The sequence below is a fragment of the Ostrinia nubilalis genome, chromosome 24, assembly GCF_963855985.1.
Source record: "Ostrinia nubilalis chromosome 24, ilOstNubi1.1, whole genome shotgun sequence".
Lineage (NCBI taxonomy): Eukaryota > Metazoa > Arthropoda > Insecta > Lepidoptera > Crambidae > Ostrinia > Ostrinia nubilalis.
In genome coordinates, this window is record NC_087111.1 from 6,364,896 (window position 1) to 6,370,288 (window position 5,393).

General features: G+C 34.4%; 1 long non-coding RNA gene across 1 annotated transcript; it reads right to left on the minus strand.

Moving 5' to 3' along the window:
- Positions 1 to 537: 537 nt before the first annotated feature.
- On the minus strand, positions 538 to 4,358 carry LOC135083766 (uncharacterized). Its single transcript, XR_010259693.1, has 4 exons — positions 3,756 to 4,358; positions 2,696 to 2,910; positions 1,777 to 2,004; positions 538 to 1,017 (listed from the first exon to the last, which is right to left on the minus strand). It is a non-coding gene; the product is annotated as an uncharacterized LOC135083766 (long non-coding RNA).
- Positions 4,359 to 5,393: the final 1,035 nt, after the last annotated feature.

A 5,393-nucleotide genomic window follows, 5' to 3' on the forward strand; every position in this document is an offset into this window, starting at 1 on the left:
TTTTCCCGCTAATTCCTGTTCCCGTGAGAATTCCTAAGTATACTATAACCTGCCCAGGAGTATGAAGAATAATTGTACCAAGTTTCGTTAAAATCCGTCGAGTAGTTTTTGTTTCTATAAGGAACATACAGACGGACAGACAGACAGACAAAAATTTTACTGATTGCATTTTTGGCATCAGTATCACCCCCTGATAGTTATTTTGAAAATTATATTTCATGTACAGAATTGACCTCTCTACAGATTTATTATAAGTAGGTATAGATATGTAGGAGAGACGTCTTAATTACACTTTAAATCGTAGATCGATAAAGAACCCCTTTGTCAAACCGTATGAATAGCAGCAAATAGAACTTTGCGTATTGGAAAAATAGGAATGCCTACGGAAAAGCCAAACATTTTTTAAAAAGAAGTTAATATATTTTACTTACATTTAAATCCAAAAATATCTTTATTCCGACCCAAGGGTAAGTAGGCAGTTATGTAGGTATAAATGAAAATACGTATGTAGGTACTTATTATTTATTAATGGTCATGTTCTACATTTTCTATTAAATATGGGCCCAATACATCAATGATGTCGCCATCACAACAAAGTACCATAAATGGTTTAACGAGATTCCGATATTTGTATAGGGAATAAGTTTTTTTTTTGGTATGCATAATTGCTACTTTTTTGCACATAAATGTATGTATGTACCATCCATGATGACAATAGCCTTTCTTTGTGGTAAATCGTTTCCTGGCTTCCCGAAAAGAGACTGGAACATAAAGGTTTCTTTGGGCTACTTCCTCTCTACTAATATGCTGTAACCCTAAATGTGCTGGTACGAAATGTTCCTCCATCATACTGCGTGCTTTCATTACATATTTTGTAAGAGTACTCCTTGAAATGCCAAGTAATGTAGCTATTCTGTCATCTGAATCACCGGTCCTCAGCTTCATTAAATAAGCACCAACTGTAGTAATTCGTGCTCTCTGATAGTATCTATGGCAAAGAAGATCTGAAGGACGAATCTGAAAATAAAATAAAACATCAGATTCACAGTTCAACAATAAGAAGAGCAATATTTATATAGGATTAACGACTTTTGTGTGTAACGGAATAGTAAGATGAGTGATGAAAGATAATTTATGATTTGAACGCTGAATGATGAGGAATGATTGGTCTATGGAGGAAACGAAAGGGATGAATGAGGAACGAGGATTGAGAGTGAGAATAGTGGTAGTTTAAAAGAGTAGTCTGTTGTTATGCAGGAAGTATAAATAAAACTTTACTGAGTTTATTTGGCTCAGGGAATTTTTAACTGGCTTTATAATAGTAAAAATTATGTTTAATATTATGTAAGTAATAATATTGCAATATTTTAATAATATAAGTCTATTTGTATTATACAGGGTGGAAACGATAAGTGATCTATAACACTTTTAATATTGTGTGGCTGGCATACATTTAGTATGGAGGCTGAAAACATTGAATTTTCGGATAGATCCAGTTAATTCTGTAACTATTTACTGATACCGTTAGAAAGAGCTCGTGAAGCACTTTCAGGATGAGTAACCAGTTTTTCGATATCTTGTGTAGTTTAGAAATAATCGAGTGAGATCACTTATCGTTTCCACCCTGTATAACCTGTATGGATGAGAGTAGTGGCAGATTGAAAGCAATGGAAGGAGTTGAAGGATGGGAAGGCTGATTCGGAAAAAACCTTTTTTATTATTATAATAAACCGGCATAATTATTTTTATGTATTATAAAACTGGCAGGGCTCTTACCTCTCTGGGTTGAATCCAATTTCGAACAATGTTTAATATATCTTGATTATTCTCTGTATCCAAACAATGACTTCAAGTTCGCAATAATGAACAACCACATCCAACACAAACTTGTTGGTGACCTACCGGGGCACCGGTTGGCATATCTGGAGAGTCTTGTGAAGTAGGTGTGGTATCTCTTTGCAATAATGAGTGACAAGCCCCACAGATGTAGTCATTTGCAGTAACCTGTTTAAAAATAATAATAATTAGAAATAAGTTTAAAAAAATTATCAGTTTTTTAATGTCCCGCACTTAAATTATTTTATTTTAGTATTAACTAGCGGCCGCCCACGACTTCGTACGCGTGGATCCCGTTTTACCCCCTTCATCTATCTTACGCGGTTTAGATTTTTTCATACAAATGTTTTTGCTAACTCCCGTTTCCGTGGGAATTTTGCAATATCCTGTTGTAAATAAGCTTTAAGTTTACTAACATACCTGCATGCCAAATTTCAAGCGTCTAACTTAAGCGGTTAAGATTTTTCATACAAAAGGATTTTCCCGCTAATTCCCGTTCCCGTGGGAATTCCTAAGTATACTATAACCTGCCCAGGAGTATGAAGAATAATTGTACCAAGTTTCGTTAAAATCCGTCGAGTAGTTTTTGTTTCTATAAGGAACATACAGACGGACAGACAGACAGACAGACAGACAGACAGACAGACAGACAAAAATTTTACTGATTGCATTTTTGGCATCAGTATCGATCACTAATCACCCCCTGATAGTTATTTTGAAGATATATTTCATGTACAGAATTGACCTCTCTACAGATTTATTATAAGTATAGATTTACAGAAACCAATAACTTTACAAGAATTAGACTGATTGTATAGCCAATAACATTTTATTAAATAAGGACTTTAGCGTGCATTACCTCTAATGGAGTTAGTCGTTCCACAATTATGTTCCTGATGTTAATATGATGTTGAGTGTTAGTTCTCAGGGACATGAGCTGATGTGAACGTGTTCTAGGCTCTAGTGTTCTACTGCAAAGCACACATTTTCTGCTAAGATTTGAAGTAGATGCATTTGTGTTGTATCTTGGGCTTGGGTCCAACATGTTGTGCATATAAGATCATGAGCTGTAACCTGTAAAAATAAATAGATTCATTGCATGCCATGCCACACATACTCCTGTGCGTTGAATAAATTGAGCCGCAAACCATAAAAAAAATGATAATTCAATATTATGTGCTGTTAGTAGAATTTTGGGTCAGAGGGTAGGGTTAAACAGCTTTAGTAAATAAGCATTGTTGTTATAATAATTAATTATGACGTGTTACAAACTTAGTTACAAAAAATAATAATCTAGTAGTCTTAGTTCCAAAAAACAAAACAAAACAAGCTTTCATTGAGAGCAGGGAGATAGTGTCAAAGTAAATAATTCCTTAGATTTAAATTATACATACTATTAACCTTATGTAGATTCCACAACAAAATAGTCCCACATACTACATTAGACAAAAGGAGAGTCCCTAGGTTCACTATTCCCATAACACACTCAGCACTCATGAAACGGCATTTTTCACACATGGCCCCTAGACTGTACAACAAAATACTTGCAACAAGTAAAGACATCACACAACTTGTTTCGGTAACGTTTAAAAAACTTATTATAAAATGGATGGAACAATATACGTACGACACTTTAGAAAAGTTAATCCAGACAATTACTAGTTTCTCTTAGCACACTTATTCAGTTACACACAAAATCACACTCACACTATCACACACACATTTTTGTTTTGTTTTCCTATTTAAATTATTTTTTAAATTAAAAGATAAAATTTAATCTAAACACTAAATTTTAGTCTTATGTTTTTTTGAGGAGGAGCCTGACTCTCGTTACACAGGTTAACCTTATACGAGAGCGGCACATATCTTGTAATTGTAAAGTGTTTATTTAATAAAAGTATTTTCATTTTCATTTTCACACCAAAACCAGCTGGATTGTCAACATAATTGTTGTTTCGCTCATGCCTCCATTGCGCTGTACCATCGACTAGTTTCTTACAATCGAATCGGGCCTGGCTGTCCACACTGTCCAGGGTTGAACCACAGATAAAAGCGGAACATTCATTTCAAGACAACCCGCCATGAGAATGGCAATTCAGAAGTTTGGCAAGGCTAGTACTTATTCATAAGATTGCAGAGCAAAATGTAGGTACTTACCGATCGAGGTGCTGCCCATTGTTGTGTATAATTAAGTTGCTCATTTTCTAACACCATAGAACCACCAGCCGAGCCTTGGCCGAGCCACACAAAAACAGTAAATCCCAGGCTGAGTATGTCGTTATTGCAATCAATCAGAGTCCGTTTGAATAGCCAAGTTTGTAGTTAATAAAGTTCCGAAAATAAAAGCTAAAACACAAACGAATCACAAAGAAGGATCAAGCAAGACAGCAACACAGCAAGAGTGAGTGAGAGAGAAAAGGTGATGCGAGTGAATGACAATTTGACTAACAAATAGGGATGTCCATTTAGAATAGACATAATCGATTAAATTGATCGTTTTTGAAAAAAATTATTTTAAACATTGTGTTGCTATAAATATTTATTTTATTTATTTAATAGGACAACCAACAAGACATACACTGGAAGACAATCAATATTTACAACGTATTTAACTTAATCTAAGTGCTGCCTTAATTATAGGTTGCCACGGCATGCAATAGTGGACTTATACATAAACAGTGTCTACACTTAAAGAAAAGAGTAAATATGTAAATGTAGGTAAATAAATGTGATTAAATATACATAAAATGCAATAATCCACTGAAGCGCCGCGGGCGCGGCGGATCTGCGCCCGTCTAAAGGTCTAATGATTAGACTCTAGTCTAATCGATCATACCATTATTTACTTAAATCGAATTAAAAAAGCGCATCTCTGTCTCTGCTCTGTCAATATGTCGGTGACTTTGATTTCGTTTAAATACTTTTAAAATATTTTTTCGAACTGCAACTTGTCCGATAGGTTTGGACACTTGCAAGTAAATAAATAAAATATACATAAAATTATGGTACATACTAAGTCTTTGAAAATCTTAGGGCGATTTTTATCAATGTCCTTTGTCTGCTCGATTGCATTGATGGTAAGGAGCAATGGTATTATCTATAATATCATTGGTAAGGAGGGACTGTTCTAAATACATATTATGATAGTTGAGATGGTTGAGAATATTTCCGGGTCGATCGCTTCCACCTTCGGCCTAGATAGTACCTACCTACCTACTTATACGCCAAACTATCTTATGATTGTTATGCATTGTTAAGTAGGGTTATAATACCTAATTATGATTGTTATGCATTGTAAGTAGGGTTATAAATAATTATAATTTACATAAGCAGCAGGTCGGTTATTTTTATTTAGGCAAATGTAATATTTTAAAAGACAATACGTACGATCAGATATTAAGATCAAAGATAAAGATTTCTGCTGTGAAAAAAAATATAAAACAGCTAACTTCTATATCAAGTTCCAACGTCGCTATACGTACCTACCTACTTAATGCTACTGGATTATACGTTCATAGCTCAGAAGTTTAGTCCTTTTTCAGCAGTGTTTAGTAAGA